We start from the raw sequence: 25,644 nt of genomic DNA on the forward strand, positions 1-25,644 counted from the left end.
GCTGAAATGAAGCTTGTCTTGTTTCCTCGCATTGTGAGTCAGATGTTTGAAGTCATGTAGCTCTGCAACTACCCAACCCTAACCATGCTTAAACCCCCAAACCCTCAAATGTGACTAAGTTTTTGTTAAGCTAACAACATGATAGAGGACGTGTTTAAAGAAGAATTCATTTCTCCTTTTCAAACAATAACTGTAACATGTTTGATGCTCCTGAATTTCCAGACATTACAAAACCCGGCTTTGCCATGCTGTAATTAGCATCCCCTCCTTAGTTTTGCAGGGGAAAAACGCAAACTGGAGTAATTCCTTTGGATAAGATGAAGGGGGGCGTATCATCTGGTAAGTATGGATATATGTACCAAGTTTTATAAGCATTTTATTCAATAGTTGCTAAGCCAGTATCAGTATAGATCACATGGAACCATGAATGTCTAACTGAGCTGGTATGTCACAATCATCTAAGTACACAGGATTTGTCCTTTGGGTATCATGAATCTGAAATATTTTAGGTAATTCCATAGGACATCTTAGTCAGGCCCAAATAGTTGTTGTTAATGTTGTTAATCTTCATTTAACCACATCCCAAAGGTGCTCTATTGAGATCTGGTGACTACAAAGGCTATTTGCACAGCAGAGTAAACAAAAAAAACTGTGTAAGCTGATCTGAGCTGTGAGACATCATGCATTATCTTGCTATATACAGCCATCAGAAGATGGCTACACTCTGATTATAAAAGGATGGACATGGTCAGCAACAATACTGTATGTAGGTCGTGGCTCAGTTGGTATTGTGGAGCCCAAATTGCTCCCTCTGCCAAAAAGATCCCCCAGGCAGGATGGATCCATACTTTCAATCAAAATCAAAACAATCAGAACGGGCAACATTTTCAAATCTTGTATTGTCCCATTTTGGTTGGCCTATAAAAAATGTAGCCTAACTTTCCTGTTGTTAGCTGACAGGAGGGGCACCCGGTGTGGTCTTCTTCTGCTGTCAGTGTTGTGCATTCAGAGATGTTCTTCTTCATACCTTGATTGTAACAAGTGGTTATTTTAGTTTCTGTTTGCCTTTCTATCTGGTCATGCTCTGACCTTTTCACTCAGAAAACTGACGATTACTGGATATTTTTCCTGACTCTGGAAACCCTAGAAATGGCTGTGTGGGAAAATCCTCACACCAGTTTGTTTAGCACAAACAACCACGGCACACTCAAATACTCATAAATCACCCTTTTTACTCCCATTCTGATGCTTAATTTAAACTCTGGCAGGGCATCTTGACCATGTTTACATAAGTGCATAAGTGCATACTTGACCTCCAGCCATGTGATTGACTGATCAGATATTTGCATTAAAAAGAAGCTGAGCAGGTCTAATAATGACTGTTTGCTTTTGTGCATCTACAAACCACAGCTATCTTTACAACAGCATATATATTCATTACAGTTGTATTTAATATACAACTAGATATGTTTTATATCTAGATATAAGATTTTATATAAGAATATAAGCTATATATCTCTAGATATAAGAGCTCATAACATCAGCTGCATCATCTCACTAGCTGCTGCGTCACTTCCCAGCAGACTCAGGTCAGTTTAGGCAGAATCCAGGCAGGACTCAGTGACCTGAAACTAATCACACTCTCCAAAAAACAAAATGATATTTATGTCAAGTCTCAGATGCTAAACACGATGAAAGGATTAACTTAGGTGGAGACAGGCTCACATTCAGTCGTTTTTTTGGGGGGGGTTTGTCCGGGGGGTCCAATCTCTTTGAACAATTATGTGTGTGTGCAGTTGTGGGTGTCCTCTGTAGGGACAGGCATCTATTTCACGCCTCAGGTGTCTGTTCTGATTTTAAAGAGATTACGTGACATATGAAATCCACAACAGACATACAAAAACCCACCACCCTCCGTCCCCACCACCTCCCCTGCGATGTGTCATAAAATGCATCCTGGGGCTCTTTTCCCGGCATCCTGCGAGTGCAGGCAGACATCACAGGAGCAGAGGTGACGGCTGCGGCACCCACACCTCCGTCTCCACCTTTATTTCCCTTTTTCCTGCGCATCATATGAGTGAAGTGGAGTCAAAGGCTTCACCACCGCCACCACACAAAATCTCCCTCGCCTCCCTCCCTTCCCTAGAACTGTGAGGAGTGGAGGTGATTGATGTGCTCTGTTGGGAGTGGAGGTGTAGAGCCTGGATCATCATCAGTGCTGGCACAGAACAGATCTCTCAAAGGACATGCCAAAGCAGGAATAGATCCTGGCAGGACCAGATGATGAAATCTTCCCCTCTCCAATGATCCTCAGCCCCGTGGAGGATGGCTGAAGGGAGGGTAGGGGAAGGGGAAAGAGCTTAACGGAGAAGTGGAAGAAGGGAAATTTTTCAGCAAAGTCGCAACTAAGCTGCTATAATATTTCACAAGAGACACATTTGGATACGGCGTAATGAAAACGTACAGTAGATGTTGAGTCTGGGGAGAAGCTGTACTGAGCGTAAAAAGAAAAGAAAAAAAAGACAGAGGTGAAAAAGTACTTCACCAAACAGCCTAATCCACTCCTTGCCTCGCTGCACAATTTATCGTTCAAGAACAGGATTCGCAGCCAGCATTCAATTATATATCACAATGTATCAGGCTTTGCAGCGCAGTGGGGGGAGACGATTCTTTGTGTCTTCATGTAAACAAACAGTATTAATCAAAAAACGATTGTGTGCTGATCTCCAGCCAGGGAAGCAGCTCAGCTCATATCTAACAGCTGAGGATTTGTTTTGTTGCTCGGAGAATGAGCCCCATTAGGACCTCTAATGGCATTTCCACTCAGAGGAGTTGAGCTCATTAGTTGTGTTTCGAAAATCTGCCATTATGATTTTAATTGCACAAGCTGTACACACAGCAGTATGGTACGCAATCAAAGTCACTCTCTCTGTCAGGGTGACAGTGATGCGGCAGGCCCGTCCACGACTCACTTCTGTGAATGAAACTTGCTCTGATATATTTTGCAGAGAGGGACAGCAGAGGGCTTTGGAGTGAACGGTGCTTTTTTTGGCAATAGAATTGCATAGAGACTGGGAGCCTGTAGGTAGTTAGCTTCATAGCACAAACTTGGCTTCATCTCAGAGAGAAAAAAACTTATATTAGCTTTAAAGCTCAAATCATCTTTGATTAAAAAGAAATAAACAAACAAAATATCAACTAGGCTCTCTTAGGTGTACATATGTGGAATTTCAAGCTTTTTAAAAGTAGGTTAAGGGCCAAAACCTTCTTTGATTCCTTGTTTTTTATTTAAGCTGTCTGTAATGTTTCATGTGCAGTGTTTCATGTTGCTCTATATTTACAGCGTGCTGTATTGTGAATCCTCGGTATCTCGGTAATTTCTTTTAAAATTCAGTCGAAAATAAAAAGGGAGTACAGACAAGCCTTCTGGCTGGTGTGTTAAAGTAGAAGATGATTAATTTTGGAGTATGCTCGGCCCTGAATAGCACACTTCAGTGGTGTTAGTACAAGTGTGCATGAAGGGAAGCTACACTTCAGACATGAAGCGCATAATCCTCCCGTCTTAGGAAAACCAGGACCATCACAGGTCACCCCTTGCACCCCTCCCACCACCTGTTTGACCTGCTGGACTCTGGTCGGCGCTGCAGGTAAATCAGGTCCCACACCTCCAGACTCACAAACAGCTTTTTCCCCTGTTACATTCAGACTGTTAACATACACCCCAACTCTGCCCACCCACCTCATCTGAGCCATAGCCTGAGTAACCCCCATCACTCGGACCACTCACATACAGACTCTATACTCCTTTGCATTACTTTCAAGCACTTTGTTCAATGTGTGCCTTTCTGCTGTTTTGTATATATTGCATATATTTCTATTCTATTCTGATGTATTCTATTGTATTCAGAGTACCTGCCCACTTTGTTAGCTATACGTACCTAACATGCCTATCACATGGCAACAGCTCAATGCATTTATGCATGTAGACATGCATAAAGACAACCTGCTAAAAGTTAAGCTGAGCATCAGAATGATTAAGAAAGGTGACCTAAGTGGCTCTGAATATGATGTGGAAGGCGACAGTAACTCCAATAACCACTAGTTACAACGGCAGTATGCAGAAGAGCATCTCTAAACATACTACACTTCCCTTAAAAGTAAGTACTGCCCAGAGAGAGAGCTGCCCTGGTGGAGGTTTGCACTCCTTCGCGTTGTATCTGGTTTTATACTTGTTCTACTTCTTTTACCGTCTGAACTTGTAGTAGTGCTAAAGTGAGCCTCGCCGAGCCTTTTCCCTTTAAACATGCTTCTTCTAACTCAATCCTGTTTCACTCTCAGTTTGTCTTTTCTTGTGTCCCTTCAGTTTCATTTAATAGAAAAGCCCATTTTCTCCTTAAATCCAAGCCTGTTTTAATCACACAAGTGACTGCCTGACCGCCGTTTACATGATTCCTGGTGTCAAACACTATTTAGCACATCACACTGCTTCAGAAATCAATTTGTGCGCAGTAGCGATCGGTGTCCCGCTCCTGCTAGACACATTGATTAGGTACAAAGCTAGAAATGTGCTTGCCCTTGGCAGTGCGGCATGAAAGGCACTAGAAAGGCTCTCAAACCTGTAAGGCAAGTTGTGGTGATGGATTTGGTGACTGTGTGAACCCATGGGTGAGAGGCCTCTGAAATGCTCCAGTAGCAAAAAAGCTGACGTACACTTTATGGCAACAGAAGACTTGTTTTATTTCGTTATTAATATTATTTTTTTTTAAATTCCACAGTGCTATGAATGAGCACATTTATACTCACAAACAAGTGCTGCAGATTCTGCAAACGCCTTTCTTGCTCCATACCACAGTTATTATTTTAATTAATGGAAAAGTCTACGGCTTCCCATTATTTTTATAGCAATGAGATATGTTCCAATAAAATTTAAAGTCCTTCACACTTTCTCCAGTGTTACACTCCCTAAATCCATGGCTCAGAGGAACTTAACATATAAGATGTCTCGACACTGCTGTGGTTCAACAAACCTTTAATAATGAAAACATGGTTATATAGAAAGAAAACAAACCAAGAAGAAGAACCAACCACAGTGAGTCGTGGATTCTGTTTTTTGCCCTAAACTAGTGTTCGTTAACTCAACTAATAGGACCAAAACTGAAAGCAGCACTGCTGGAAATGAACAATAAACTCTTAACTAATAAACAAAAAATGCAAAAGCAGAAAGACAATGCCAGAGCTGATGGAGAAGTGAGAGGAAACGAGTCGGATCTAACTTTCATCACCTTGTCTGGCCTCATACACTCACCCGGTGACCCTCTCAATGATACATTTACTGAAGCCAATCAGCCAATTAGGGATCAATCAGAAGAGAGAGCAGGTTAATGAGGATGGCAGAAAGACAATAGAAGGATAGAAGACATAATAATCAGCTTTGAGATATGGTCCCACGATGAGATACATTTACTTCTTTAAATATATGAATAGTAAGTGCACCACATTTACTTGAAGAAAATTTCACCCCCAAATACACAAGCTTACAATCGAGTCATCAGACGAGCTCTTCTGTGTCTTAGTATACTTTTTGGTGCGTCAGTTTTATCTGCTTCCGAGTTAAAATTAGACATTTGCCACTTTCCCATAAGCAACCCTGGTATGTGTCTTATAGGAGGCAGCAAACTCTGTATGATAGGTGATAAGTTGTAAGGGCAAAGCAGCGTGTTTTCCAGTCAAGAGACAGCCTCGGACGTGGTGATGGCCTGTCTTCGCATCCTGTTGTTTTCCCAGAATCAGCCCTTTAATAAGAGATAGAAAACACCTGCTGTTCCTCTTCAAACTCACTCCCTGTTAGACACTTCAAATAAAAAAGCAGCGCGACTGGAGTCAGGAAGCTCTGCACCGAATGCGACTCTGGTGGGGAATTCGACAACCCTGTTTCTTAATGGATTTCAGGATGAATTAAAAGGCTTTCATGGCAAAAGTTTAAAAGTGGCCTTTTAGCCATGGTAGGGACTTAAAATGACCCAAATTGAAACATCAGGTCATCTCCGTCGATGGTTTGCTTGGCTTTGCCTCCATTAGCTAAGCTAACATTGAACCTGGGGAAGATATTCATTATATCTCCTTCACTCATTGTTTTATTATTAGGTGGTGTTGCTAGAAATGCTTGCAAAACCTCATATAAAGGCTCACTTTGTAATTGAGCCAAAAGTACAAAGCAAATGTTTGCATGCCAGCACATAAACTAAGACAAGCCTGGTAAAGAATCAGGATGTTAGCAGTCGCTGTGCAAAACCCTTGGTGTCTCTTAGAAAGAGCTCATCTTTCTGGCAGCAGCTGTTGCAGGTAATTGTACAGATCTAATTTCTCTTTTTTCGATAAAACATCCTAATTCCAAAATATGCATGGACTCTACTAATACTTTCATTTAAAAAATTTAATCCTAGTCAAATTCATGGTTCTTACAGCCATTGTTTAGTCGCTGTCTGAAGACACGAGTTTTTCTGAAAGTTATCTCCCTCCCCAAGTTCTTCCCCGCTCCGTTCTGCTCTTCTTGACAGGAAAGCAATGAGGACTCGTTTCCTTCAACCTGGAAGTTCAGCCAAGAGCAGCGCACGCTGACATTTTTTCATACTTTTTATAATCCCGACTTTTAGAGAACTTGTCATGATAGCTCTGGAGCGCAGCCGGTTCATGTCATAGGCCCAGAGTGCACTGCACACGCAATGTGAGTGCAACCTTTGTAGGCCGTGATGTAGTAAACATTTAAGATTTGATAGAATTGGTATTTAAAGCATATTATGGCCCTCAAGCTGAAATAGTTTGCTCTTTTTTTTTAACTGCTGACCATCATGGATTTGTTAAGGACAAGGCCAGCAGTACCTGAATGGTCTCCCTCCAGTGCTTCCCTCCATCCCAAGCCAATTAGTGATTCTCCTCATAGGATGTCCTGATCAGAGCAGGCAGAAAGCTGCTCAGCTCAGTTGACAACTGCTCCCCCTCCACCCTCCCCTCTTTCATCCCAGCATCCTCAGCACTCTCCCTCTCCTCTGCGCCCAACCGCGTGATTTAATTTGTTTGGTAATATCAGGATTGGCATGTTCAGCCCAGCTTCACTCTAAAGTGAAATTGGACAAGGGCATTGGAGCCTCACCATGTAAAACAGCCTCACCTTGACAGCTGCTTGAGTGGGCAGTGGATTGCAGGAGAGTGGAGGAGGAGGGAAGAGAAGAGAAGTGTGTAGGTGGGAGAAGGATGTACCTGAGAGGAAGGCAGACACCAATTCACTTCTCTCTTTTCCGCAGGGGAGATTTGTGTCAAGGAAGGGAGCCAGCTACAAAGACGGAAGCTGTTCAAAGTGAAGACAAAGCACCAGGTGCTACTGGGGACCAACTCTCTACACAACAGCATGCTGGAGCTTGTCCAGTATGTCCAGTCAGCTTCCAGTGAGACCCTGACAGATAGATAGATCTACCTCTATCTGTGACAGATTTCTCATATCTATTTGATCAGGTCCAAATCTTTGCATTTAGAGATCACAGAATATATACAAGAGGGCTTATTTACAGATTTCCACAATGCTTCGCATTCTGTGGCAGCAGATATTGATTTTTTTTTTTTAATCCATGGTTGAGTCAGATCCATTATGAGGATTTTTAAATATCACTAAAGACTGATTATACAAAACACTGTTTGGAATCTCACGTTTTCTTTTTCCTCTACAAGGAAATTGATGATATTAATAACACTCATGCGTCTGTGTGCTTGAATAATATTACAAATATGGCTTAGCCCACCCACAGGAGGCTCTGTAGAGGTCAGGTGTAATGTGTGCCATGTTTTCAGCCAATGATGTCCCCTGGCGGCTTGATCCCATCTACCGAGACTAGCTACTGGGATATGGAACGTCACCTCTCTGGTGGGAAAGGAGCCTGAGATAGGGCGTGAGGTTGAGAGGTACCAGCTAGATATAGTCAGGCTCACCTCAACACACAGCTTGGGCTCTGGAGCAAGTCTCCTGGAGAGGGGCTGGACTCTGTCTCAGTCTAGTGGGGCGGTGGGCTTGGGTGGGTATCTTAGTATACCCTCAGCTTTCTGTCTGTAGGGTTGGGGTTTTTTTCTGGAGGACAAGAGGGTTTGTTCCCTGCACCTTCAGGTTGGGGAATGCGTCTCGACTATCGTCTGTGCCTATACGCCAAATGGCAGTTCAGAGTACCCAGCCTTCTTGTAGTTCCTGGATGGGGTGTTTGAGGGTGCTCCATCTGGGAACTCTGTCGTCTTACTGGGAGACTTCAACGTTTATGTGGACAACAACAGTGCTACCTAGAGGGGCGTGATTGGGAATAAAATTCAATTAATATAGCACCAAATAACAACAGCACTTATCTCAAAGCTACATTATATTGTAAGGCATAAATGAGAGATAACCCAACAATCAGATGATCCCCTATGTGCAAGCACTTGGCAACAGTGAGAAGGAAAAACTCCCTTTTAACAGGAAGAAACCTCTGGCAGAACTAGGCTGAGGGTGGGGCCTGAAAGCTGAAAGCTCCGCCTCCCATTGATACTTTAGGAACCACAAGTAAGCCAGCAGTCTGAGAGCAGAGAGCTCCATGATAACCTGGCGCCTGATGAATAGAAGTATAAAGTTGCACAAATTGCAAAAACCCTAGTACTGATGCCTCCAGTTGGTACAACAGTTGAGTAAATGTTACTGAACCACTAGTTTAATTTAATAAAGCAAAAACAATAGCAATTCTAATTACTGAAAAAGTGGTCCTGCAGTACAACAACAATACAGCTAGGAATCCAGAAAGGCAAGCTAACTAGCTTTTTTTTTTTTTTTTTTTTTTCTAAATGACATCAGAAACAGCAGTATGCGACATTACGTGATGGCAGAGCTTCAGTTCATCCTTTGTCATTTTTTTTTTTTTTTTTAATAAATAGGACAGGGGGAATGAATGAGAGAAAGAGGGGGAGAGAGAGAAAGAAAACCAAAGGGGAGAAGAGACGGTGAGAAGGGGGGGGAAAAATAAACAACTCCTGGGTCACCTGTATGGAGAAAAAAACAAACAAACAAAAAAAACAAACAGAGGAGACAGCAAACAACAAAGAGCAACATAATAATAGAAAAAACAAAGCACCATCACAATAAACTAGCTAGTCATAGATATCAATAGTTACTAAATAATAAACGATATTGTGCAGCACGCAAGATAGACAGCGCACAGTGTGCTTTGAGGCAGCAGCCAAGAAAGCTTTAGTCCGCGTCTGTGAATACCCATGTGTACACCTGTGTGCATACCTGTGTGGATCAGCATGCTTGCATTCCAAAGGTTTCTCCATGTAATGATCTGCTAGGGAGTGTGGGGGGGCCACAGCCCCGTCCTCCAGGGTGTGAAGCGGGTATGGAGGAGATCAAAACTCCAGACATCCAGAGGTCCCCAGAACACAAGAGACCACGGAAGACCAACAGAGGGGCAGCCGCGCCACTGTTCCAGTAAGAGCTGAGGAGAGTCCCAGATGAGGGCTCGCCCAGCAGCCGCGGAGCAGAAGCCAGGGGGAGTTGCAGTGACGCGCCCGTGAGCTCCGCCGGCCCCCAGCTGTGCCTGAGTGACCGAGCCCCAGGCCGAGAGGCCGGGGGCACCCCACCTCCAAAGGGGGCCCGAGCGAGCCCCAGGCCCCAGGCCCCGACAAGCGGCCGCCAAGGAGTGAGCCGGTGTGTACCCGGACGCCCACCCCCAGACACAAAGAACCACCAGCACACCGACACCTGAGGGAGTCCGCCACCGGCAGGGGAAGTGGTGGTGGGTGGAGATAGGCCTCCAAACCTTGGAGGGCCTGAGGTGTCCCCAGAGAGGTGGCGTCTGATACCCAACCTGACATATAGACACAGACATACAGGCACACACAGACACAAACATCCATTCCCACCCTCATGCTCTCATATGCACTCACTCCACACTCAACCAACGTGGAGATAGACATAAAGAGACGCTGTACACACAATCACACTCCCCAAGCGTACTCTACAAACCGGGTCTAGGTACCCTTGCCCCTGGAGGGGGGAATTGCACCCAGACCCAGGTGGTGTTACCCTTTTCCCTGCGGTGGGGAGAGGCAGACCACCCCGACTCCGCAGCAGCAGGGAGGCCCCACACCCCAGACCGCAGCCGGACGGCCAACTCCTCCTACTAGCCCTCCCGCTCCAGCAGGCCGCAGAGAATGGGGGTGGGAGAAGACTCCAAACCTCCCTCCACCCGCTCATTGTAGTGTTGATGCATATGTGATCTAAGGTGCAATTAAAACCCAGGAGGGCATGGAGCTACCTGCCAAGGAGCAGCAGGTAAGCGCATAGTCCCTCCTGCTAGCCCTCAATGACTACGTGTATTTAAAATTGAGAGGTGGGCAACGACGTCAGGGGTGAGGTATACACCCTGATGGTCATTTGGACTCCGTGATTGTGCCCACCGTGCATTTACATTAAGCTAACTAGCTTAATGTAAATGCACAAGTGCGCTTCTATCTACTACTCTATTCTCTGGCTAATCCTTTTTTTTGGCCACTTCTCTGCAGCTTCCTTCAGATCCAGGGCTCCCAGCTTTGACATCTGCATTATTGTGAGTGATACCTTCCAAGTTGACTTAACATTACTATCCCCACACAGCAGACCTCCTGCAAAATGTTTAATAAAGGAGTGCAGAGGCTAAGAGGCAAAGCCTTGTATATGGAGTGACAGCTTAGCAACCCGGTAGAAAGACAAGTGAACCTTATTTTATATATATATATGGAAAGTCCAGCTCCACGTCTCTTCTTCTCCTGCTGTAACTCAAACAGTAAAAGCTCCTGGACCAGAAACATGCTGAGGCAGCGAGGAGAGATGGTAATAAGATTAGTTTTTCTCAAAACTTTCATGCAAGGCAGATCATGACCATCATTTGCGACTATGTCACTCTGTCAAGGCCTCTGCTGCTTCTGATAAGTCACGGCGGCTTGAAGGACAGTGATGAAGAGCAGGAAAAATGTGAGTCCCTGAATGTTTAGCTGACACTGCTGCTTCAGAGCATCAGATCAGCCTGAGAAAGAATTGAAGGTAATTGGATTCAATAAAATTGTGCTGTAGTCGATCATTCTGTACTTTTAGAAAGTTGAAGCTTTGGCTCAGAGGTGTACACACACACACACACACACATTCTCCGTTTGGATCCATCACGTCAAACAAAGTGAGATGGCCTAGATAGGTAGACGGGGAGACAAGCAGGGTGTTAGAGGGAGCAGAAAAGGAGTGGGGATCTGAGGCCAGATTCATTTCCACCTCCAGTGGAGGGAGACCACCTATTTAGCCTGTCTGTGAGAGGCCAGGCCACAGGGACGATAACAGATCACGGCCAATCAGCCACCGGAGCTCAGATCTAACTGATGGCCTTGAGAAGAGAACTCATGACTGCATTTCCCAAACTTACGACTTCAATTTCCATATCATTAAGCCTGTCTGCCGTGCTAGTTTCCATAAATCCACAGCAATACATAACAAATAATGGCTGTCACAAATGCGCCAGTGTCAGTGCTTGTGTTGTTCATCAGTTTATGTCCAAAATTGTGGCGTGCTCATTTTGTCTGTCACATCACCAGCATATAACCTTGTTAAGGGACATGGGGGAATATTTTGATGTGTTGCTGGAACACAGTGAAAAATCTTATTCTGTTGTTTAGCAAGTCAAAGAGTGGAAGGGTGGTTGGGGGGGGGACTAGGGGGGTAGCCCCAATCTCCTGTCTTCCCACCTCATTACCCGCACCTGGATAGGACTGTGGGGGATCCTAATTTAAGTCACTCGTTAGCAAAGTCCTAATGCGTTCTGACAGCAACAAGAAAAAGGGATGGAGGGAAGGTGAGGAAGGATCAGGGGAGGAAGAGGGTGAGGAAGGCAGAGAATTGTCTTGACAGAGACAACCGCAAGACACAAAACTAGAAGGAGGGAGAAGGAGGGAGAACGTCTGTGCGTTACAAGAATTATTCTTATTTTTTGCTTTGATTTCCATAAAATGAGCATCATCTTAAATCATCTGAGCCCTCCGCTGTTGGCCTTGTATGCATAAACCATTAGATGCCTTTGCTAATGCACACAAAGTAATGAACACAATATCGTTCCCCTGCACTGTATGCCGCAGCACAACGGGAAATCAAATAAAACCCTGTTTACCAAATAAATTCTTCTGTGTCTGTTAGGTCTGCCTCCGGTTGATTGTATGTTTTGCAGCAGACACAGCTGCACGGTAGCTACAAACACTAACAACACATCAGCATGCTGGGTGATGGATCGGAAGAAATTATCAAGGGAGTAGGGGTAAATTTGACTTGTGAGAGTGAAGCGTGGTGAATTTACACCTCCAAATGGGTTTGGAACAAGGTCGGAAAGATTTTCTGTGAAAGCAAATCCCTTTGTCTGCCTGATATTCGGAAGGATATATCCTCCATTACCTTGCAAGTCCAATGTTCACATCTAGCACAAATCCTATTTTGCAATCCCCAGTGAAACGTTTTACAAGATTTCCATATTAGGCCAGTTATATCCTGCGTTCAGTAATTGAAAGTCAATGATGTCTCTTCCACAAGAGTGCTGGTAAAAGAGAAAAGCGTGATTCATTTGATGAGGAAACGGGGGTTTGTAGGTCTTTATTAAGTGGGGCAGAATAAAAAAATGTTAATATCAAAATGTTCAGAAGCAGGAACCCTGAAATTGATATTTATTTATCTATGATCAGGCAGCAGTCCTTTCCAAACCCCTAACCTTAATGTGACAATTGCTGCTGTTGCTTCTATTATTAAAAGGTCACGGCTCGATTCAGGATTCCTGGATGCCTCTTAGTTTTACACCTAAAATTTTATGTTATGTTGTTATTAATGTTATTAAGAGTCTGACGTTTGGGTCTCAGTTTGAGTGAGAGCAAGGACAACAAGAAACCCCTTTTAAAACCTGAGACAACAACAGACTAAGAGAGGTTTGGAGAAGCAGGAGACCTGCAGGTTCATCTGGGTAGATATGAGAAAGTGCTCCAAACCCGCTCATTAGTCCTCACCTCCTGTGTAATTCTGGCTCAGCTGCCTGTCGAAGCAGCGCGGTGGGAGATGGAGACAGAGGCAGGGTAGGAGGAAAGGAGGGCAGGTGACAATATTCCTCACCGTGACATTTGCAGAAATTTTTTTTTTTAACTTCGAAGGTGCTGAAGGATGAGCGTGAGAGGAAATATAGGAAATGATTAGAAAATGTCTGAATGAATGTGAAGCAGCTTTGTTTTAGTGTGTGATAGTGAGACTTGTTATAGCTGAGAGCATAAAACCTATGATGTGAAGTGTAAGATTATTCAAATATTTAAAATACTTTTTTTGTTGTTGTTGCGTTTTTGCATGGCACTGTGTTACCGTGGTTACACACGATCACAGCAAAAGGGTTCCTGGTTCAAACCCTCATCCCACCTTCCATCACTGTTCTCAACACTTAATCTTGTTAACAAATAGAACACAAGAGAAAATATTTCCCCTTCTTTCAACATTCTTGATGACAAAATTCAAAATTATGTACAATTTGTTATACAAATGAAAAAGTTTAGTGGCTTTTTAGGAGCCAAATAACGAGAACAGAAAATGAAATGAAAAAATTTAGCAACTAGCAAGAATGTGGTGGAGGTACTGGGAGACAGGTCGTTACACGAGGAGAGTAGGATGAGGCTGTAGAAGGGCAGCAGCCCAGCTGCAGGACCAGTCGTTTGTGCAAACAGGAACAGAACATCCACAGCCACTGCAAAATGACCTCTAGTGGGCTACTCATGTGTATATTTATGACCAGCCTGCCAGAAACAGACTCCCTGAGGGTTCCATGAGGGTCTGATGTCCTTTAGCGGGACTTTTGCTCACAGCCCAGCACCATGTAGATCAATTGGCATTCCTCAGAGAATACAGAGAATACAGGAACTGGCTGGTCTGCCACTGGCACCCCATTATCTTTACAGATGAGAGCAGGTTCACACATTTTTTGTTATCCAGTAAAGACTGATGGCCAGATGCTTTCTGGAAGTCTTCTTCTCCACTTTTGATCCTTTGCTGAATTTTATCTTGAAAAAGAATCTGTGATACAAAACACAAACACAATCAGTAATGAGTAGTTAAATGTGGACTGCTCTGTGACAGACATGTTCTATATTAACAATAAAAGCACTAAAATAGTAGATTTTGGCAAACAGCATGTTTACGGTGTCTGTAAGTTACTAAGTATCAGAGTAGTGTGCATGTCTAAAGAGGTTATGTAGCTCTAAAGTAGCTTGAAATTATATTATATTTACTTAAGAGTGAGCTATGTAATAGCTGTACATTTTATTAGGTAAACAGCCTTTTGCACTTGCACATGCATTGATGGTCTTCTCGGCTATAAATATGGACTGCTGGATAAATAAAACGTAATTACTTGAATGCCGATACCTCATTTGGAAAACTTAACCCGCGCATGAACTACCCCTGTTAAGACCAATACTATACAATAATCGCATAATAACAGTAAATATAAAGGGTCGCTACAAAGTCTCACAGTGAGACACAGTAGATGATAATGGTAAGCATGACCCATGAAAGACAGCATGCAATACAACATGTACAGTGGTAATATGTACGTCTTTTTGTGTAACCCTGTCACCAATAAATCATTTAATGACTCTACAGAGAAGAAAAACAAACAAATAACCCCAACTCTATCTGACAGCTGAATAAATAAATCTGCCTACATCCAAAGAAGCACGTGTGCTGAACGCTAACTATTGTGCAAAAAGGTAACGGTGCCTTAATCATTAGCTTTGCTACCAAACTCATTCTCATCTATTATAAGAGGGAAGATTGGGGTAACAGTTTAGTAAGTAGCTGTCGCTTCTGTTAACTATATGCAATATGTCTGGTCATAAAGATTTAGTGCCAAGCTGGAGTAGAGTTAGTGTGCTGAATTATCAAGCTAATGCGATTAAGGTTGGTGTGTTTGGCAGTCTACGACTGTGCGTACTGCTCTGACTGTGAATGGCTCTTTGCACGTTCGTGAAATCATGTTAAATTTGTGACCGCATTTTAAAACTCTTTTTAAGTAGAAAGTTTTAAAATGTATATGTATATTTATACATACATGTGTTTTTTTCATTAATTCATAGTCTATTTTTTACATAACTACACATTTTATAGTTGATTATGCCCTCACTGTACCCACCCAGTAATGCAACCTCACCTATTCCAACTATAGCAGACAACCTTTGCTGAATAATTTTGTCCCTGATTGGATATAATATTGGGAAACCTGCAACACCAAGATATCAGTTTTAATTTGGTTGGCTGATGGATTTGGAGGGATAAACAAATACACAGGGGCGTGATCTTAGACACAGGCACTGATGGATTTCCTGGTTACTTTAGATTTGTTAATGTAGCATGCAGTAAAACCATCCCAATTACATTTTATAGCTTAAAATATGGGAAATTGTATACTTTGATGGTTGAGGGAAGTTGATGGAAAGTAATGTAATTATTTATTTAATTTTGGATACTGACGTTAGCTGTAGGAGATGAAAAGGATCTATTAACCGGACTTCTTAGCTACACCTCTTCTCCAAACTATTGCCAAAATCAAAGTTTTCCATGGGTAATTAGGGAAGGCAGCCCCATCGATTTGTGAATTTCTTCCATGAACTTTCGCTGCATGTGTGTCGTAGTTCATGTCAGATTGTATTTACCCATTTTTAAGGCCTGGTGATTTTTTTTTTTTTTTAATTATGTGCTGATATGTGAAAGATTTAGAATAGACACATGGTGTAGTTTGCTTTTATTGTAGGGTCTTTACCTTACAATATAAAACATTTGATTTGGTGCTATATAAATAAAATCTGAATTATTAGAATGCAGAATTAAAATATGGATCTGAAAATGAACATAGTAGCTCCTCTTTTAAATAAAGATTTTATGAAATATTTATGTTACGCCTCTAATTTGCATTTGCCCGGTGTTCAGAAACATCTTTGAGGCCGATCCAAATGAAGTGACACGAGCAACATTCTGCTTTGTCCTTGTCCAGCTGAGCTGACTACGTTTCCCAACTAGTTGACCTCTGCCGCTGCGTCGGAGGCACTTTCTGGCTATTAGACTAATTTGTTCTGGGCTCCTGCAGTCCTGCAAAAAGAGCAGTGAAAAGGTTTCAGACTACAGTGTTCCTTCACAGGAGGGTTGTAATTAGCACAGATTGAAACGCTGCGCATACCCCTGTGCAGCATGACAGATGTCTTGAATGATAAACACCGTGTGCAACCATGCAAAATTGCATTCACGGACACATTTTAAAATCTGAATAAATATGAATTCGTTGGCATCGGCATTCAGATTCACACACGGATATTACAGTTAGACTAACATCACTTAACCTTCATTTAACCTCTTAATGTGTTTGGTTTTATTCCGTCCGGCCGAGGTGCAATTTAAAAGAGGTCACATGTTAACCTTCAGCTTGTGTAATAGTGTCTCTATCTCGGTAAGAGGACGCGTAATACTGCCTGTCAGATCAAATCAGTTTAAATGTGCGTGTGTGTGAGTGTGTGGCTTTGTGTTTGTAAATGTGGATGTGTGCAGGTGTGTGTGCCTTCCTGTAAGGCAGGTCAATGTCACTGGATCACCGAGAATAGCCTCCTTATCTATGTGCCGTTGCAATTCCACTTGACACAAGGGACGGTTGTCAAATGAATCATAGTATACGGGCCTCCGCCACAACAAATAACCCTATTACCTTTGTGGGGAGGATTGAGAGATGACTCCCGTGGACTCTTCCCTATTAATAATTAAAAACACTGATGCTGTTGTCACTTTTAATAAATCACATTTAACAGTCTGGTGAAGGAGGCTATGCGTGCAGGTGTCAGCATGCATTTTCATGTTTTTCGTGTGCATGCTGAGCGGGGTAAACTTACAGCATGACCTTAGCTGTTTGATGATGGATTGTTATATAGTTTGCGATAAGTTTCTGACAATTGACGGCGCCACTAGATGCTAAATAATGCCTCGATTTGCTCATTGAGGAACAAAAGCCAAACTCGTGTTACACTTAATAAACCTGCGAGGTTAAAAACAAATCAGTGGACAAAAGATATTTGTTTAATTGGTTTTTATGATAATGCAGAGACGTGAGAGCTTTGTTTACCTGCAGAATGAAACCTTAATAGAAGAAAAAAAGACGAATATTTATAGAAAACAATTTTCCTCCTGGTCTATAAACTGTTCCGTGAATGAATGGCTCCTGCTATGTGTGTGAACGTGAGCGTTTCAAAGAGCCATACAAAACCATGCTGAAGGCGCTCGGCGTTATCATGTAGGACAGAAGGTAATGTCCTGTCACGCTGACAACTGTGTGTCTTTGAGGCTCCATGCATGCGAGTGCATGTGTGCCTCTGCTGTGCCACGTTGCACGAGTGACCGTTAACGCGGGCGTGCGCGTGTGCAGCACCGTCCAGGCCTCTCCGTGCGGGGGCCCCATGGGGCCACTGTGATAAATTGTTGACAACCTGCAGTAATTACTGATCTGCGCTCCGATAGCTTTAGCCACCGAGTCTTAGGAGCGGATAGTTTTCAAGCCGTCACATACAGTAAAGAGATCGTCTCATTTGATCTCACTTGGAAAAAAGAAAAAGTCTGAGGACACATATTAAAATTAGACCCCGTTCATTCTGGAGAGCATATCGTGTTTGAGAGATGTTCCTCGACTCTGGCTTTTTACTTTGCTTTTCCACTTTCTCTTTCTCGTGTGAGTCACTTCCCTTTGACGGAGTTATAATGGCACATAGATGAAAATAGATGAAAATAATGAATTCACCGCGCGCATTATCGCGCAAAGACTCTGTGGCTACAGTGAGCCTGATGACATTTAGATAGTATTTGTGTTTCTCTGTGGGTGACCCATGTCAAAAAGCAAATCTTCCCTTTTCATCTCACTGAATCTCTAATTAGAGTGCAGTGAATCATGTTATTTCCTCCTATTGATACATTCTCACTGACTTATTCACAAAATCAGGCAGTTGCAGGAAATCAAGTAAATTGTGTCTAACTGATGTTTGGGATGTGATCGCTTTCATGTGGCATCTGTTTGTATTATCAGCCTGCATGCTTTTTTTTCCTTCACCGTGGCTATTTTGGCAGGGTGTCTTAGCTGCTATGCTAGCAAGATAGCATAATGGGAAATTATCCCCCTCAAAGGCAAAAAGAAGCACTTTGCATCAAACACTTTAACGAAGCTGTTGTACTGTGGTTTAGACATGAATGCGTTAATTGTGATAATTTCTTACTGTGCATTCACGCTGCTTCCCTAATGTGTTGCTGTAATGCACAGTAATGGGAGGTGTGAGAGGCTCTGATTGCATCCATGTGGTCCAGAGATTTTTTATTTTATATTTTTTAAACATGCTATTCATGACTGCTTTTCAAAAATTCCTTTCAGAACCTCTTTTATTTTTACCTTTTATCATCCAGAGGAGGTGATGTGTTCTCCGAGGATAATTTTGGCTCAACTTTTTTTTTTTAGCTGTGAGCTCGAATCTAAAGTGAAATGAGAAGCAGTGAATGGGCTGCAATTGCATTCTCATTCACTCCTGAGAAGAAAATTGTATTTGGAAGAACAAAGTGCAGAAAGAAGAGAGATTGCTGTCATTTGATTGGCTCTTTTTTTTGTGGATGATGTGTGATGGACCTAAAAATGCCCGGTGTGTTATTATGAAGTGAAAATGTTTACATTTTTATTCTATTATTGCGACCACATAAAGTCATCGTAAATGCATCAGTGACAGTTTCTAATAATAAATGTTGCCATAGCTGATTAAACTCTAGTTTAGATGAATTATTTCACCATTATTATAATTAATAATGTCCCTTAATTGTTTGTATTTGGTTTGTAAGGCATCTGTGAACATTATCTGGATGGTAGTAATAAATGACGTTTTGAAAGCACATGTAACTGCTACGACGTGCGGTCTTCTGCTGCCATATCATCGCCTGACGTGTTGTCCATCCAGTTCTGCTCTTCTGCAGTGGGTAGTTGTTTTAGCTGCTGTTGCCTTCCTGACAGCATGAAGCGCTCTGCCATCAACAAGGCAGAGAACTACCCACAGAACCACCGCTCAATGGGCATTTACTTTTCTCAGACCAGTCTTTTTAAACTCTAGAGCTGGTTGCGAAAATCCCAGCAAATCACCAGTTTCTGAAGTACTAAGACCAGCATGTGGCATCAACAACCATGCCACGTTCAAAGCATCATCTTGACGATGTTTACATGCCTAAATGCACTGAGTTCCTGCCATGTAACTGGCTGATTAGATACTTGTTAACGAGCAGCTAAAGATGTGTACCTAATGAAGGAGTTGGTTTAAGGAGATGGGTTTGGAGGCATCAGTCTCCGCTTTAGAAATTAAAAGACGTTCAACCAAAATACTGTGGTTTGTTGGTTTGTGTTCTGGGTTTTTTTTGTTTTGTTTTGTTTAGTATTGACTTGTTTACTTTCACATTCTACTTGGTTAGATTAGGCCGGGCTTCCCTATAAGATAAAAACGAGTGGGTTCTGCCTCACTATTACTGCCACATGTGGTCCTTAATTTTGGTGATGCTCCATTTATGTGTTTTATTGCTCTCAATGTTTCCCTCTCCTCTTTTTGACTGTTCAGTAATGGCTTTTGTTTTCATCCTTGTCGTGTGCATTCCCAGCAAATAGTCATGACCCCATAATCGCACAATGTTAATACAGTTTTATTTCATCTCTCCTCTAATATTCTGTTAGCTATCAGTTTACAGCTCAGGTTAAGCAGTTTGGAGACAAAATTAGAGAGGCAAGGCTGAGGTGGTTTGGACATGTGTGGAGGAGGGATGGTGGATATACTGAACAAAGGATGCTGAATATGGAGCTGTCAGCCAGGAGGAGATCTCAGAGGAGCTTCATGGATGTAGTGAAGGTGGAAAAAAAGAAGGTTGGTGTGACAGAGGAGGATGCTAGGGATAGGGTGAGACGGAGGCAGATGGTCCGTTGTGTTAAACGCTAAAGAAGAAGAAAAATGTAAACTGTTATCAGTGCATTTGTTAAAAGTTTTAAAAGTTATTTTTAAGCCATCACCAGCTTCTCAAAAAATGTTTTGCTCCAGTATATTCACCACCTAATTGGTAACTGCCACACTGTGAGGGAAAACAACACTTCTGAGATCTGTGAGATGCTCAAAGGCACTAAAGCACCCCGTGGAGCTGAGTAAAAATGCTGAATATGAATTATTGCAGCTCAAGAACAGGAAACAGGGCCCACAGTTTACACAGGTTGACCAAAATTGGACAAAAGACGCTTGGAAAAATCTTCTGGTTGTCAGATGAGTCTCAATATCGGCCATTCTGCTGATGTCTGCTTCAAACCACGTCACACCATGCCACAAAGCTCAATCTCAATGTAAATCAGGGGGACTGGTACATGACAGTGAGGTAGCTGTAGTCCGGTGGCCTCTAAAATCATCAGATCTCAATCCAGAGCCCCTGTGGGATAGAACAGGAGATTTACATCGATGCTATCAATATGGACCAAAATGTCAGAGGACTGCTTCCAGCACCTTGTTGAATCTGTGCCATGAAGAATTAAGGCAATGCTAAAAGATGCCGGGTTAGTACATTTGATGCCTGCTCTGTTTTGTTTGCTAACACTCTCCACACCTCTAGCTTCCCACTTATGCATATGTGTAAGGTTGGAGAAGAAGGGGGCCTAGCTCATTCATATTAACAGGAGCTTTCTGTGTGATAGTATCTGATCATTGAGATGATCATAAGTACACCAGTAAAAACATTTAAAGCTTATGAACGGCGAAAAGATTTCAGATATGGATGTTTTCCAGATTAATTTGCTTCTGATCAAACATCGCATCTTCTTTTTCTAAATCACTTGTCTTTTAATCCACCATTCAGGCCTTTATCAAAACACTTCCCGCTTTAAGATCATATTTATCAGCTCAGTTTAAATTTCATCAGCTGTTTTTTTTTTTTAGTTTTGTTTTTTCTTCTGCTGTTTTTCACCAGTAAGTCTGTTCCCTCTAATGAGTTTCCATCTTCACATAAGAAATGCACGGACCTTGAGTCCCCGGTTAATCCTGCTGTTCACAGTGGAAACATATGGAGGATTGGCCAGATGCTGGCCAGTGTGTAAAAATAAGTCAGTTGTTTGGTGGTGGCTATGGCGGAGCTTCCACAGAGGCCAGCAGGTGGATGAGGGAAAGGGGAGGCAGGAGGAGGAGAGGCCCGAGCGGCCGGTTCGAGTGTCAGGTGAACTGAACTTAAGAAGTTATGACCTGCAGTCTATCTGGGTCAGATATAAGCCAAGTTTAGGTGGAGTTTATTTTTGTCGTGCTGACTTTTTACAGTCAGTTACAATAACTTGTACTGCGTGCTAGCTAGCATGACGGAGTTTCTATACAGCTGGGTGGGTGCTTTGATGTTACTGATACTGAACTTTATTTTAATCATAAGGTTAGTTAGTAGAGTTGCCAACCGTCCCGTAAAAAACGGAATCGTCTGGTATTCAGAGAAAATATTACGCGTTTCTATTGAGGTGAAAAGGAACAGTTTGTCCCGGACTTCAGCTACAATGAAAAAGACACAAAGCTGGAGTTATTCTGTGTCTTTGCTGCACAGCTGCCTCTTCTTCTCTCATTCTCTCCCCCTCCCTCTCCTGTTCTACTTCAATCATGAAACTGATCAATGATCAGCTGATCGGCTTTTCTCTCTTGTTTGTTTATCGCCCACTTTGCGCCAGAAAGAGGAAACCAGCGGATGTCGCGCTAAACAACAGCAGCACGTTTAAGCTTGATCAGCTGTTGTTAGAATTTATTTAATATTAATTTCTAGTATCAGCTGATGTTTGCTGGAGCCACAGCTGTAAAAGCTGCTGGTCATGATATCGGTTTGGATATGTGGTGAGAGGGAAACATGAAGATGAAACCAGGAGATGTCCTTACTGGATCATCAGAGCTGAACAGGTGATGGAGAAACAGGTTTACCTTTTAGGTGACATGAATGAGTTGAAGGGAAGTTATGAACTGTTTCTGAGAGACAAATAACCCCAGGATCCTTTTCTATGTAGCTGACAGCTGGTAACTGTGCAGGGGCGGGTCTAGCAAAGTGTTGCCAGGACACCACCCCTGTTAATGCCCCACCACGGGCATTAACACGGCAAGGGGGGCACAAAGAAATACTTTTCTTTCCTATTCTCATTTAAAATGTCTTGCTTTTATTAAATAATTATCTGAATCTTACAGCCAAAGCTTTTATCTGACGTAAAATGTATAGAAATCATACATATACCAAAAAGACAGCGTACATCACTGTCACAACAGCATTTGTTTTCATTCAAAGGCTTTATGGCTTTAATACCTGGTGGGCCGGTCTCTAGTCAAAATACCCGGGCCGAATTTTTTGTCCCAGTCCATCCCTGCCCATGGCCACCGACACCAAAGTAATTAAGTAACAGATAAACAATTAAATGACAGAAAGGTTCCTGTTTTTTATGATCTACTGAGTGCAGTTTTTTTTTACAGTGGATACAGTTAAAAAAAAAACAACAGAAATCTTCTCTTTTTCTGTAATTTTACACATTTATTTCTTACATTTTAAATCACTGACACATTTCTTTCATTTACTATGGGAGGATTTCTTTATCATGTAGAACACTAAGAAATACTGTTGAAATCGCCCTTCTTTATCTTTTTCTAAATAGTAAACTTTACGCTGGCAGAAAGGGGAGTTCACTGGTCTGGCTCATTTAGGATCGAGCTGTACGTGGCTCACTATGTAAAATGAATCTGACGTCTCTGGATTATAACATGTCTGAACAGTCAAAGATGTTTTGTATGTGCAGAACTTTTAGTTTCAGTCTGCTGTGAAGCTGTTCAGGTTGTGTGCTTCACTCGCTGCTTTTGACTTACTTTTGAATCAATTCTGCACTTGTATCAGATGTTGGTGGAGGCTGAGAAACTCTCACCAAATCAATGGATATAATGTAACAATTAACATCAGGTCATGTATTGATTAACTGGCTATCATGCTGCAGGGGCCTGGTAGAAAGCTGTACTCTAAACTAGAAATGTGAACAATTTTAGCTGTTTTTGGATTCCTGTTGGTTTCAGAAACGAGGCTTAAGGTGAACTAACAGTCAAAAACCCCCGAGGACTCCAAATGAAACAAAAAACAACCTTGGTCGTGTGCGTGCCAACAGCCTTTGAGTTATGTTTTGCAACCTTTTCACCTTGCAGAACTGTGTTTGCAAAGGCCACGAAAGGTCAGTGTTGTATCTCACCTCCACTTGACACTATGACTCCAGAACGATTACTCAGAAACCACCGCAAAACCTCTCACTGCTCAAGCGCAGTAGATGTGAACTAAAACAGAGCTTTCAAAAATGTCTGATTATGTGAGTATCACATGTGCAAAGTTAGGGGGAAAACTTCTGTGATGTTGTGGGGAAAACAAACTTCTAAAGAAGGTGAGATCAGAAAATGTCTTTGCTGTTTTAAAGTAGAACATTAGTTTGGACAGGGCTGTCCGTTTCTCCTACAGATGAAACTGGTGCTGCACAAAACTCAGTTTTCTATTCTTCACTCATCACCTGCAGTTTTAATCCTAACAGGATCTTTTATCCTCTGCACATCTGCTATTGTTGGTTTTGCTTGTGGGCTGAAAATTGCCTCAAATAAATAATTAGGAACAAGCATTAAAATCCGGTTCAGCTGTCACCGGGCAAGAGGTGGTACAGTCTATCACAGGACTAGCAGTTAAAGCTTATGTAAATTGACCTTTAGCTTTTAAAGAAATGAATGTGTTTAGGAATCATAGGAAAAATGGCATCAATTATAGTCATTTTGGAATACTAGAGTAACCTATACTAAACTTTAGTTTAACTGCAGAGTTCATGCACTGCTTAACACCTGTCTATTTAACTCAGCTTCCTTCTGATTGGCTGCCCCTCACATTAGAACATTTGACAGTGGGCGGGGCTTCTCTGCTCACAGCCAGAGCTGTGTGCCTGAGATGACCATAAAGTCAATATTTTGGCATGACCACCTTTGTTCTTCAACACAGCCCAAACTCTCTTAGGAAGGTTTCTTGTAATTTCAAGCTTCTTGAAGGACATTCAAAGCTCTTCTTTGGATGTTTGCAGCTTTTTGTTGTGTCTGGCAAGATGAGCTCACACTGCTTCAACAATGTTGAGGTCTGGGCTCTGATGAGGCCAGTCCATGACTGATAGTGTCGTATTGTGTGATTTTCTATCGATTGATGTCAAAAGCTATTTCAATCAAAAGCAAACAGGTCAAGTTACATATTAACATAGGACCCCTTATTTGATAGCAGTTTTACAATTCTTGCATCCATAGAACTTGTGGGTTTTGGAAAGTTTCTACTTAAATGTCTTTGCAGGATGTCAGAAGAGTCTCCCAGAGCTGCTGTTTGGATGTGAACTTCCTCCCACCCTCATATTTTTTTGCTTGAGGAAGCTCCAAAGGTTCTCAATAGGATTGAGGTTAGGGAAAAATGGGGGCCACACCATGAGTTTCTCTCCTTTTATGTCGATAGCAGCCAATGATGCAGAGGTATTCCTTGCAGCATGAGATGGTGCACTGTCTTGCATGAAGATGGTTTTGTTGCGGAAGGCACATTTCTTCTCTTTCTACCATGGAAGAAAGTGGTCAGTCAGAAACTCCACATACTTTGCAGAGGTCATTTTCACACCTTCAGGGACCCTAAAGGGCCCGACCAGCTCTCTCCCTGTGATTCCAACCCAAAACAAGACTCCACCATCTCCTTGCTGACGTTGCAGCCTTGTTGGGACATGGTGGCCGTCCACCAATCATCCACCACTGCATTCATCTGGACCATCAAGGGTTGCACTGCACTCATCAGTGAACAGGACTTTTTGAAAATTAGTCTTCATGTAGTTCTGGGCCCACTGCAGCCGTTTCTGCTTGTGAGCATTGGTTAAGGGTGGCCAAATATAAGGTTTATGCACAACTGCACATCTCTGGAGGATCCTACACCTTGATGTTCGCAGGGCTCCAGAGGCACCAGCAGCTTCAAATATCTGTTTGCTGCTTTGTAATGGCCTTTTAGCAGCTGCGCTCTTAATCTGATATATTTGTCTGGCAGAAACCTTCCTCATTGTGCCTTTATCTGCACGAACCCATGTGTGCTCTGACTCAGCCACAAATCTCTTAACATTATGGTGATCACGCTTAAGTTTTTGTGAAATATCTAAGGTTTTCATTACGTGTCCAAGGCATTCAACTATTTCACGCTTTTCAGCAGCAGAGAGATCCTTTTTCCTTCTTATATTGCTTGAAAATCATGGTCTGCTTAATAATGTGGAACATCCTTCTTTAGTTGTTTTTCCTTTAATTGGACACACCTGGCAAACTAATGATCATAGGTGTCCGAGATTGATTTCAGTGATCCAAAGAGCCCTGAGACATAATTCCATCCATGGGTTTAGTTGAAAAACAACTTATTTAATCTTTATGACACTTAAACACAATTTGCATAATAACTTGGAATGCGGTGTAAGGACACACTGCACACCATGC

This window comes from Haplochromis burtoni, unplaced genomic scaffold, assembly GCF_018398535.1.
Source record: "Haplochromis burtoni strain Fernald_Lab_line unplaced genomic scaffold, NCSU_Asbu1 Contig_162, whole genome shotgun sequence".
NCBI lineage: Eukaryota > Metazoa > Chordata > Actinopteri > Cichliformes > Cichlidae > Haplochromis > Haplochromis burtoni.